Below are 13918 nucleotides of genomic sequence, written 5' to 3'. Positions count from 1 at the left end.
AGCTTTGCCAACGCAGCACTGGTTGAAGGGTATGGGAGTTCTATTTGAACATACTTCACCGCGCTGGTCAGCGCGTGCTCGTCAAGGCGGGCAGCACAGACGTTGGAGCACATCAACACCACGTGTTCTGCAGCACGTGTTCTGCAGTCACCCCACACGCCCTATGACGACGGCCTGTCGGCTCATGGTGGTCACCTTGTCCAGGCACTCAGACCTGCTCACCTCCCGAGATCTGACGGGATCTGGCGCATTCCGGGCGAGTATTTTTGTTCGGTTACATTTCTGTTACTGTATTGGAAATCCCCGCTTCCACTCCCCGGGCCTTAGGAATGTTAATGAATTCTAGAAATTTAAGGAATCTCAAGTCAGCTCTGTCCACAAGAATTCTGTTCAGAAGGTCCCTGTAAGCAACCAGACCCTTTATCCTCAATGTGTGTGTACACAGTACTGCGAAAAGAAAAAGTGTTTTCAATCAACATTGTGTTTTGTAATCCAGAGAGATGTGAGCTCGGTGTGACTAAAACAACAATACACCTATGCGTGAAGATATCAGTGCCAAAGGGAACGTTGCTCCATTGCCCGACCATTTAACAATGATGTGAGTCAACGAGTGGGCGAGTGCCGACACGCGTGACAACAGACGGTGCAGCTGGGCTCCTGCTCCCTCCCCAGCTCGACTCAGCGCGGGTATTTGCATGTCGCCCAGCATCCACGAAAGTGGCTTCTGGTATTCCCACACGTTCCCAATTTGCATGTCTTCTGTACACTTGGCACCATAAAGGGGAAGGCTGTCACATCAGTTTAATTCCCCCCCCCCCACTTACCCCACCGAACTTCAACCATTACACTAATTATTATTATTCTTTGACTCTCACAGTGAAGGCATGCATTCGTGATGTCCTCCGTTTTTCAGCGACATATGGTATACAACAAAAAAATAATTGTTTCTAACGTAATGGCATGAATTTCAATGGAATTTCGAGAAGGAAATGCTTGCCTATGAATCGGTTCCCAATAATAATGAACAGAAAAAGGGACCGTGCAACGAACAACGCAACTTTGTTTTCAAACACCGCCATTTCACGGAAGAGGAGTGGAAGGTTCAGCGGTTAGCACACTGCACTAAGGCGCCGGTGACCTCAGCTGGGGTCCCTGGCAGTGTGTGACACCAGCGGTGAGCGACATTGTGAACTACCCAGCCCCCCTTCGCCCTTTCTGCAAACCGCCGCATGGTGAAGGACGGCAGAACAACCCCCCCCCCCCCCATGGCCAACGAACCATGGGCCAACGTTCATCCAGCGGTGGACTGACACAGGCCTGAACACTGTATCATATATAATATACATATGCCTATTCACACCGTAACTTGTATGTGAACATTTGCAAGGCCATCGTGCGTGTTCCTACCCAGAAGAAACAGAGGCATGTGTTGTATACCCTCAGTCACAGGACGTGGAGCACTATATGCTTTACTAAGACGTGTTGGGAGTCCGAAATGTGCGTGCAGCTACACAGGTGGACAAGTTGTGACATATCTGTTGTTCATGCCTGCAGAGTTTCAGTTCCGTTCGACTCCACGCGAAGCTACGTGACATTTAAGACATCGGCAACAAGCACCGGAGTTGAATGGCGGTGAACTTCTCTTCAAGGACAGTGCTCTCCAGCTCACAAGTACCGGTTGGTCCAGGCTGTCACTAGTGTGTGACTACTTTCTATGAATAATACTAAAGAAACAGGCGCATGGTCATCAATTTTCTAAAACTTATTCGAGCGGATGGCAAGCGTGTGTATATTATACACGATGATTTAGGGTTGTGAGCCATGTGACAGCTTTGGCAGGAGCTTTACTGGACATCTGTGAAAAATAGCTTCATAGCTCATCGGATGTATCCAGGATAAATAAAAGATTCTGACTACGATGCTGTGGCCTTCACATGGCCCACTTGTTAAGTGTCCCATTGGACGACTAATACCACCGTCGCGTCGGCCTTTCAAAGCACGAAGAAGCCGAAGTGGCTTTGTCTGGCTGGACTGAGGAATGAGACGTGGACTTCGCTTCTGGCGGAATAAACTGTGGCCAAGGTGGTACGGAGATCAAGGGCCTCCGCGGGATGGTATTCTGGCCGACTTTCACACTGGCCAGACGTCTTGGTAGAGGTGGGAGTACACACACTTTACACCACGCTGATTGACCGACTGTGGTGTTGCCCATTTATACTGCTGGGTGGACAGAGGCGGCAGTGGGGGGAAGATGAAAAAAAAGTTGTCCCTTGTTTCAACTTCCACGCTACGCTGGGCGATCGAACCGGCAACCTCTGGATTACAAGTTCAGTGTGCCGACCATTATTGCCATTATGGCACGGCCGGGGCATTTGTTCTGTTGAAATATCCTCAATCAATTACGAGCGGAGCAAGTCGATAGAGTTGCGCAAGAGATTGTATTGAAAAACAGTGAAGGGATTTCACCATCTCCAACTGAGCTACTTCTTAATCAGGTAGATAACTTGCAATGTGCTTAAATAAGGGTAACAGCTTGCACGTTTCACATATTTAGGGTTCAAAGGTATGCACGTGATTATGTAGCTCTGCCTGAAATATCTCGTGGGGATTTCCATCGTACAAAAACCCACACTCGGAAAACTTCCTTCCTAAAGACTTGTTAGTGGAAACGACCTGACATAAATGTCTTCTTACTCATGCAACATTCAGCTGCATGAAGTCACAAAATTGTAAAATTGCACACGGTTCCAATGGTTGTAAGCGTGGAATTTTTTTAACCCTTATTTGCATACACCTCGCTCTAAATGTGTGTATCTAAGGGTTAAACAAATAAATACATTGCGTTTATTTTTCAGTGTAATGCGGTGCCAATGGAACTTTAATCCGGCGGTGTGAGGACAAACTTCCATGGTGGAATTAAATGTGACACGGGCCAGTACCCGCAGCAATGAGATGGGGTTTTTTGCCGCATACCTGGCCTAAAAATAGACCTTGGGGGATTAAATAATCACAGAAGTACGTAGCTTGCGCATCAACCTATTTCATCGCACTTTGAAAGTGGAGTCAATATACGAGACTAGATAAGAGTTGGGTCATTTCCTGAAACGTCGGCTACTATATACTTCTCCTGTTAAGGCCGCAGTGTTATTTACGAACGTGCTGGTATACACCACTACCAACACAGCAGCATCACCAAATAATGTATCAAACGAATAAATACACAGGAAACTAAATATTACACGTCTTACATTAACTAAAGTGCTATTTTGTAGTGATTCAAACAGAATTGGCAGGCAACAGTAATATATATTGCAGATCCTTTTGCCTACTTTAATAACATGGATTTCCATGCTGCCATCAGTGTAGTCACTTATTATTGCGGCCACTCCCTCTCCGATCACTCGACGCCTAACAATGCTGGTCCTCATTTTAAGTGCCCACTTTTTAGCCACGGTTAAAAGCGTTTCGTGCATCAGCTCTCTCCATTTGTCAGTAACGCGGGGGGGCACAATCAATCGCTCTTGTAAAGGCAGATGAAATATGAACGAAACTCTCATGTAAAGTTGTGCTGCTCTTAAGGACTTGCCCTACAGGAAACTGATTAAATGATTTCATGTGTCCTCCCTGGCAGAGCCCCCATCCGAGCAGCAATGTTGTCTCACCACAGCTTATGGACGTGTAGTGACACAGCGCCGACTGCTGTCCAGCAGCAGCAACTGCGATGGACAGTGAGCGCACACGCCGTCGACCATACACACGGTGGGCGTGCCGGAAGGACGGAGGAACTGGGGCAAGGGTCACGGAAGACCTCACCGGGAAGCCCCTGGAACCCTCTGTAGAGTTCGAGAACGGAGGTGTGGCCAGGGCGGAGCCAGGTCGTGCCGAGTAGAATAAGTAATATTAAAAAAAACTTTTTTTTTAACACGCTTTTATGAAATGTACCGTACTAGTAATGGCAGAACTCCACGACTCCAGGAAGTGGCCCCGAAGCTTGCCATAACGTAAGGGACCGTGGTCAATTACAGCCAACGTCAGTTTACCGTGGACAATTAGACCCAAGCCGAAACATAACATATAAAAAATAATGTTTTAAAATGTTTTTTATTTTTTATGATAAAATATAGTATTGCCATCAGTATTACACAAGTATATCAAGTTTGCAGTCGATACCACATTGAGAAGTGGGTTAAAATTTAGTTACAAGATTTGAGAATACAACAACGACGACAACAGCAACAGCAGACAGAGTGAGTTCAATGAAAGTTTGTAATAAAAGCAGCGGAGAGCTCCGGCCTGCCGGTCCTAGGATTGGACTCGTCTTGTCGTCACTGTCGTCATCGCCGCCGCCTTCGCCCGATCATTGCACGGGCGAACAGTGGTTGGCTGTCTCTGTCGACGCCGTAGGTGCAAAGCGGTTAGGGTTGTGTCTCGGCTTGGCTGGACCGCAACGAGAAGGAAGAAGGCGAGCACCGTGTGTGAACCGCTAAAGATTGTTACAATAAAGAAGGTACCTCCTGCAACTACCTCGTCTCTCACTTGTGCTACACTGCAGATGTACTGCTTCTTGCACCTGGTTCGAGCTCTACCATTATGAGCGACATTTAATTTCTTACGGGCACGAAGGCACGTTGGAATGTGTTGCAGAAGCCATACATATGCATGATTTTTCTTCCGTGGTATGATTGAAGGGACCTTATCAGTAAGCACCAAAAACCTCCCCTTCCTATGTTTGTGGGCAGCCACAAAATAGGTGGTGCAATGTGACTGAGTTACGTCACACGCAGCTTCTCTCTCATCACATATTAATTAATTAACAACGAGTGAAATTACACCTGAAAGTTCTTTAATCAGGCGGCAGTCCAACTAAAGCGATAACAGCCAAGAGAAAGTGGCTACAATGACAAAACTATTACATAAAGATGCCTTTGGGTCCTGATGCGAAACACTGTCCCAGCCAAAGGCTTAGGGCCATGTATTCAGCGTAAGCTGTGGCTGTGTTGTGGTGCTACAGCTTTACAACAACCAGCAATAAACCTGCCAGAGGTGCTTTTCATCATTGAAGGCTGGTGCCTCTAACTGGCAGTGACAATGCAATCTCAGAATAGACACAGCATTCAATTTAACATATCTATCCTCATTCCAGTTTAAATTTCCCCATAATGCACAGCTTATGCTTGATAAAAAATATATAATCCCACACCTTTATAGGTGGCTTATGCCAAGCTAAAAAATATAAAATATACGGTCATAACCTCTACCATTTGATTGTTTTAGGTACACTGTCGCAGTATATTAATAATCGTAATCCCTATTATAACATGAAAGTCAGCTTTCCCTATGCATAAAATAGCATTTTGCAAATTGTGCATCTTCCATAGATGCAGCATATTGACCGTCAACAAAATTAAGTGGGCAGCCAAAAGGCATTTTTCGGAAACACGCGCAAGTGGATGTCCATGATGGAAATGGAGCAATGATATGAGCTCTTGCACAGGAGCTCGATAAACTGTTGCATCACAGGACGGTGAGAGATGCGAGTAGCTTGGGAAGTACTTCATCCAGCAGAAGAAAGACCATGGCTGACAATAATTATTTAACTCAATGTCCTGCCGATGGTAATATGGTGACTTTGTTATGGAGTTGGTCCACCTCGGCCCAAGGCTGTGTCGCCTTGCACAGCGAGGACAGGCCTGTACACAACACACGTTCCCAGGCACGATGCTGACCAAATCTGTGCTCACTTTCAACCTGTGTGGTTTTTTTCTGTGGGGCAAATGCAATTTCCTTTCTAATGCTAATAAAGGACAAACATAAATTGTGCGAATTTCCCAAACAGGACCTTCAAGATAAAGAAGTCTGTGGAACTCTGTGCGGCATTCATAGGTAAAAAAAATAAACAAATGATCGTACTGTACATGATATTGTAATTGTTAAACAACCATGTAGAATTTATCAGTGCAGCATAATTGTGCGTTAAAGCTGCACACTCCAGCAGCAAAATATCTTGCGCTCGCTTTCATCAAAATGACGAATCGTGTTGTTTTTGTTCTCCCCTTGTACATGACCACAAACGGCTCAGCAAAAAGAAATGGGCTGCCCTCTACACTGAAACCCTCAAGAGGATCCACTGCCATGGCGTTCATAAACAAACTCATGCTGCTTATCTGAAAAAGCCTGCACAATCATAGCAGGGTGATTAGTAAAACATAACACATACAAGACAAATCGCTCACAGCGAGTAAACGCGAGTATATCTTTCGGGAACACTCTCCCCTTGACATCGAAATACCCGCGGAGGGACACATTGTGAACGTTCTAATGTCGATAACTTCACTGTGTCTATAGAATATTTATTTAAAGTATCTTAAAATTAAACTGATCCCTCTCTCTAAAACATAACTACGGTAAAACAATGTAAGAAATGGGAAGAAATACGGGCATAGTGGTGAATCAACATCAGTGGTGAATGATATTTGACCCGGTCCTGCGCCCCTGCTTCTCACACTGACTGGCAGGGTGACGTAAAGCCAAACCCTCACGTTTGGTGGGGGACAATGGGGGGAGAAGCAGCGAGAAAGACACAGGCCGGGGAACACGTTGCCTTTGGAGTAAATATGAAAGCTTCATCATAATGTTTATTTGCCACTGCAGAAATGTATCTTCATAGAAAACAAACAGGCATTCATCATATTTACGAAGCACCTTGATTCGAGTTTTTCATTTTCTCCTGCAGATAGATATTTATATATGAGGTTATGAGATGTCTATAATTATATATTTATATTCCGATATTCTTCATTATTTACAAAAATCAGGTTTATATCAAATGGATGCTCTTGACCTCTGGTTGTGACAAGAATAAATTAAAATCACTAGCATTTGTAGTTTTTAACAAAATCACGACTTTTGGAAATCAATATTTTGCACGAATGTCAGTCCTTTTCCACGCAACACGTTCTCGCTATAATAACGCGGCCTCTTCCATTAAGGAACACTTTTTCACGCAACGCAGAAAGCGCACTGTCGTAACGCAGAACGCGCCCCCACTATAACATGCTTCATGAGCGGTTGACGATGAACTACTCTCTTGAGCTGCGCGCGTCTAAGCGGTATGGGAATTCTGGGTATACGCGCGCAGTGAATACGGTACACGTCGGCGTACCTGCAAACCGCCCTGGGAAGACCGCAGGCAGATTTGACAAATGTGACTCAGTACATGAATCTCTCGCCTAGCGCTGCACTTGTCAGGAACGCATCTCCCGCGTGAAACGGGGGATTATGGTCATGTATAGAAACATTTAAATTGGAGCGTTTTCCGCAGGGCAGCACCACAAAGTGGTGGCATGCAAGAATTGATTGGCACAAGGTGCGTTAAGCAGGAAGGCAGTCTGTGCGCATGCTACAATATTATCATATCAATTATACTACCGCTACTAATAATAATGAACTTAAGAAAAGACACAAATTGCCAAGCAGTGTGTTGAATGACTGTGGGTTGGTGCAAGTTGCCCTAGTTACATCAGACCGTGTTTTAAGATTCTAAAAATGCATCGTGAATGCCAAATGCTCCCAACAGCCAAATTGAAGCAACTCATTGAATATCCTAAAGCGTAGTGACGGGAGGGAGAAGCAACCCTCGCCGTCCTGCCCGGCTCCCCTTATTATGTAGTTGCGTTGCTAAGCATCTGCTGTACGTCGAAGTCAATGCTAATTCGATATGTAAGAAAATTCTATTACAATTGGGGTGTTTGTTTCAAATTGCTGTATCTTACTTCCGTCTGGTTGAGTATCGTTGACTTCTGATCAGTGTAAAGTTTTCAGGGGCATTTTGCATATCTCCACCAGAAATTAGGGGGGGGGGAAACACTGGCACAGTGACAAGAAGTCTGATGGCCACAGATGCCTGAGAAATGTGCAAACATGCAGAGTGATGACAAAGGTAACCCCTATCATGTTGTACTCCTATCATGTCTTTGTATTTTTTTGTATTGTTATTGTAAAGTTCTTACCCACCCCTACTGGACATCTGTGAAAAAGATCTTTATAGCTCATAGGATTCCTCCAGTATAAATAAATATTCAGATTCTAAGCCCCAAAGCATTGACGTGGAGAGATGGAAACTGTGTTCTCGGGAAGACATTTCTGCAATAAAACCAATTGTTCAAAACAAAAAAAATGATAAAGATGTCCTCTCAAAATTGTCTCAAGACAAGATATGACAAACAAACGTGGACTTTTGGCGAAATATCTGCCAAAGAAAAATATTTCACGTTGCCAACATGACAGTGATAGGTGTGATATGCACAAAAACAAAATCACTCATTCACAGCCACATGCAGGACTCACTTTAAAAAATAAATATGTACCTCACCCCCCCCCCCCACCACTTTCCACTGTTTATTATGACTGCCTGTTTAATCTGTGCTCGTGGAATGGGACGCAAACACACGGGATAGGAGGTAGGGAAGGGAAGTGCTCAGCAATACGTCTTCATTTCGGTACTTGGGAGGCAATAGGAAGGGAACAATATCCGCCAGATCCTTTTCCTTTCTGTGATGTCCCATCGGTAATGGGACAATGCAGCTTTGTTTCCTGGCCTCAATGTCTCCTGCCTGGGGTTGTTTGTGGAAACCAGCCACAGCGCTGCGTGCGAGGATGTCTCAGCTCTGGTGGATATTTTCCGAGGTTCTTGGAATGTATCCCAAAGTGCTGCCACATTGGTTGCCTGTATGTTTCAAATTGTAAAACAATCTTATATGACTGCAAAAAATATATATATTCAGCTGGGATTGTATTTCATACATTATTCCATGGGATTCTTTTGGAACTGCTAGTTACTTGTATATTGTGCCATGCTATTATAACTGGTCCTTCAAATACAATGGAGAGAAACAATTACATGAAATTTTCTCATTGAATTCGAGAGCTTTCAAAGAATAGCGACTTTAAGCTGGCAAATTTGTGACATCTTGATTTGAAGCTTTCGTGACTGCAGGAATCCATCCACTTTGGTTCTTTCGGTAAAGTCACGTGGGCAGGTTTTATTCTATTTAATTTCTACCTATGTGACTTTACCGAAAGAACCAAAGAGTATACATTTGTGACAGTGACCACTAATTTTCCCCCAATTATATTCCTCTTGTGCTATTGCAGATAGTGGTGCCCTATTATGTTGCCAGAGAATTTGCCCCATAAGATAATGCCACAGACATATGCTCAAGAAACCAAAGGTCGTTTAACTCGACTATCCTATTTAGACCAAATGCCCAACTTTATATGCCATGCAAAAAAGTTTGTCGCTATATCAATTAACACTTTCATACTCCTCAGGGGGGGAATGATTTGAATTAAGTGGGGGGGGGGGGGGGGGGGGGGGAGAGGAACATTTCATGTGTTTTGTTGTTGTGTGCATTCATTAGTGACCAGGCTGAGACTATCATTAGCACGTTACACTTCAGGACCTGGTTTAATGACGGGCGGCTGATACCCACATTCGAATCCCGGCTCTCCAGCAGTGCCGGCTCGTTGCTCAGACACAATATTATCTCTCCGAGCCACCAAGCCACCCGGCGGGCGCTTAAATATTCCCAGGGAATCTTCAAATGCCGTCTGTAGACTTTTTTTTTCTTCACGAGAATCCTTCGCGGGTTGTTTGCTTCTTCTTTCTTGTGGGAGGAAGCCGCCCGACCCAGAGAAAACCCACAGATTCAAGGGGTGATCCGTCAACCTCCCCCTCCCCACCGCCCCAAACCCCTTTTAAGTTTCTCGATTAGTGTGCGCCACCATTTCTGGTCTTAATTTTAAAAAAGGCGGTTTCAATAAAATTCCATGACACTGACTTTGGCGTGCGCATACCCGAGATCCGAGGATCAGACGATCCTGTGGAGGGCGCTCTGCCAAAACCCGGGATTTGGGCACATCAACAGGTCACTGGTGTCACGAATGCCCCCTCGGGCACTTTCTGTGAAACCCACGCTGAAGCAGCAGTAGCAGCTGAAGCAGCAGCAGCAGCAGCTCTCCGGGCTGATGAATGACAATTGCAAGCATGCAAAGGTCAACCCATTTTACAGCTTTTGACCGACGCTTGTGCTATAATTACAGATCTGGTTTCTTTGGTCAATGATGCCCGTGTAGTTAGTAAAACGTGTGGGAGGTCACACATGACCCTGCTATGAAAAGACTGGCTTCCATCCTAATGCGTAAATTCCACATTGCCATGATGAGAGCCAGCCTATGGATAGGAGCACCACCGCATTCTCATATTAGCATAGAGGCAGTTTGACTTTGGACTATTAAAGTAGAGATTTGAAGTCTCAACAAAAGGCCCCTTTAACAATAAACACACGACTGTTTGAAAGATCTGAACGCTCCCACTCGGTTACGATACCCGTGGCAAACGTGACAGACTCAATGCATTCCTCCAGCCTGCCTGCCTACCTGCACCTCCGATTAGCACGGTTGGCAACGTACGGTGCAAAAGAAGTTGAACATACGTACACAACATACCCGGTCAACGTATATTTAAAACACGTTCATAATTTCAGTGCATTGTACAAGCAGAGGCAATTGTGCTGCGTCCTCCCTGACGCATTGTCCCCCCACTATCCAATTGCACACACTTGCACCTGCGTGCAAGAATTTATTCATGGTCAGACAAAAGAAAAGAGTAACCCGAACCATCGCTTGGGTCAGTTGTTGAATTGTGGGATTGAAGACAGGCTGGAATACAATACATCAGGCAACAAAGGTAATAACATGATTAAGCTTACCCCCTCATTCACACGCAGCCATTCTATACTGTCTCACTTTAACCTGAAACGGCCATGTACATTTGAATCCTGCCAGCCATGAGGTCCAGCAGCAAAGCCAGCGTCCAGTACCACGTTGACCACGGCAACAGGCACAACCCTTGCAGCGGGCGAGTGCGAGTCGGCTCTGAGATTGGCGCTCGCGGGAGACAAAGTGAGGTGGCCAGAGGTGCTAGGCACCCAACTGTCGTGTCCACAGCAGGGAAATTGGCACCAAATCTACAAAATCAGTCGGACTTTCAACTTACTGGATATGCGGCCGTCCAAGAACAACTCTTACAGGACAATGTAAAGGGACACATTTTATTGACTATCATTCTTGCACTATTAAAATAGTATGATAAAAGGACATTTGATCCTTTTTGCTACGTACGGCGGGGTAGTTGATCAGCAACGTTATATGTTCAGGCGAACGATGGTGAGTGAGGCGGTGAAATGATTCAGGAGTAGCTGACTGAAATATCTTAAATGGTGCCAGCAAATGATGGAAGTGGCTGGTGGTATCACCATGTGGTCCATGGCACTGGATTGGTGACCGCAGTCGCACCGTGGGGTATTCTTAATTGTCCATCAGTGTAAGAGATCTGCCTTCTTTTATCAAAAATAAAAATGAGGGTCTCTATTCAACTAGGGATGCGTAAATGAGGCCCAAAACTCTGTGTCAGGATAGTCCTGTATTGGGATGTTTGGCCAATTCCATAAGCAAGTGTTTAGCTTGTGTAAAAGAGAACCCCATGCGTAAAATAGCCCACACTCCACATGCTATAGGAGAAATACAATGTGTTATATATTCAGTTGTCAAAAACAGAAATATGCATGGAATGTACAGTAAATATGGAAATAAATTGTTACAATAAACATTGCCAATATTTCACAAAAATTGTAACAGAAACCCACCCAAACAGTTCTACATATTCTGCAGGCTCGAAATATTTGAAATTAAAAATTAGAAGCACATGGGGTTGAGCAGTGGCACAGTGGTTCACACACTGCACTGTGAACCTGACGACATGAGTTTGATTCCGGGCCACGGCTAACAATAGTGGCAAGTGATATCTGAAACAATCACCAACCCCCTCTGAACAGGGTAATGAAGTATGGTCAATAAATCCCTACAACCAACACCGTGTGGGGGAGGCCTTCAACCAGCACTGGATAGAAAATCACAACAAAAGCATTAACATGCTCAAATTTCTGGCCACAGCTGTGGCAAAGTGTAATTGCTGCATGGAGAGAGCCTTCACCCAAGCTCTGGCTTGATAAAGGGCTGGGATGCATAACGAAGTGGCTTCATAATATCCGTGATTTTCTCGTGGAAAAGAGGTGTGGCCTAGCAAAATCACCCGACTACCCACAGATAATAGAGGATGCTCTGCAAAATGGGGCTCCCTCTAAGAGGAGTAACCCTTGTGCAACAGAAAAACCACTATTTCGATGCAATCATTCAAGAAAAGCACGAGTAACCCCTGCCCTCTCCACCCCATCTCACAGTGGCAACCACAGTTTGCTTCTAGCAGGAAAAGGAGGAAGTGCTGCAAGGGGGGGGGGGGGTATGAGGATGGTGGTGGTGAAGGGCTGGTCGGAGGGGACGGGTAGTCATGTCTCCCTAAACTGTAACGCTCAATAAAATTGCCGAAGCAGAACAGATCGGCTCACTTGGAAGGAGTCCCACCGCTCTGAAAAATAAAGCTCTCTGGCTACGGCTCTTCCTGGCCGTGCGTGGACTTGACATTGGAGCACGCGCTGAGCTTTGCAAAGCGCTGCCCATCCTCTGGCGAGCGAGATAGATTTTTGTTTTTGCACCGGAGACGGCCAAAACCGAGGCATGAGAGACAAAGTGAGGTAATACAAGGTTCATGCAGCCTTAAGGGCATTAAATGAAAATAAACTGCACTCATCCCAGCATGGCAAAATGAATCCCGTACAAGCTGCACAGACATTCCACTGCAAACACCGGCTCTAGACTCATATACGTGAACGCTAAACACACACATTGCTGACAAGTGCATGGACACTGACTCAAAGAGAAATGCACACGGCCAAGATGAACAAAGGCTAGCAGCACAGGAAGACAGGGCTAACGTAAAGAAAGAGACATGAACAAAACGCTTAGAAGAGAATGCGCACGAATACACCCGTAAAATGAAATACAGGAGAATTTCTCTCTTCCGTGGGGATTCTTAGAGTCGGCGAAAACTCCCATTTCCCACGGAGGTGTTTTGACAATCATCCGTCGTCATCCATGACTTTTCTCGTAAAGTCACTGCGGGAATAGCTTCCAATTACCTGCAAAAGGAGCTGTGCCAGCAATTTACTCAATTATCCACAATTATCCACGATAAGTGTGAGTACATTTACAGACAACCCCGCGATATGGGTCTCCAACATCACCACAGATAAGAGACGATCTCCTGTGTTGCAATACCATAGTTCAATTAATCCAATCATAACGCAATTATTCCACAACAAAAACTGCACGGGTGTTTTGGGCCATATTAATATAATACTCCGCTCCATTGGAAACTCTCAAGTATTTTTATTTAAACACGAGACCGCATGTCTAAACAACTTTCAACAAACATCCTGAGTGCCGCTTCCTGTTTTATTTTGATTTTTTTTAAGTGAAAGAGACAGAGAAAGAGAGAGAAAAAAAGTGGAACAGGGAAATCCCAAGAGGTCCCCACGGGGTTGGCGAGAATGAGATGGCAAATGGTCATTTGGCTTTTCTCACAGCAGTGTCCCAGCATGGCCCTAGCATTGTGCGATCTTCACACAGCCACATGACCTAATCTGCCAGATACATCCCCTACAGGTTTGAAACAACATAAAATGTACTGGGTATGATATATGTGGACACGAAATTGCTATACACATCGGTGCACTGCATATATGTGTGTGCGTGCAATACCGTACGCACATGTGGATAGAAATCAAACTCAGGTCACCAGGTTTACAGCGCAGTTCAATTGCTTGGCTCCGGCTAACATTAGCGGTGAGTAATATCTGATCTGGTGACGACATCAGAACTTATCTTGAGCCCCTCCTCCACCAAATCAGATTCAAATGAGTACCTGGTGTCGTGTGTAAATATCAGCGCTGGGAAGACAGAG

Source organism: Lethenteron reissneri, chromosome 14 (genome assembly GCF_015708825.2).
Source record: "Lethenteron reissneri isolate LAM-NWPU_2019-01 chromosome 14, ASM1570882v1, whole genome shotgun sequence".
Taxonomy (NCBI): Eukaryota; Metazoa; Chordata; class Hyperoartia; order Petromyzontiformes; family Petromyzontidae; genus Lethenteron; species Lethenteron reissneri.
Note: the sequence above shows the minus strand (reverse complement) of the source record.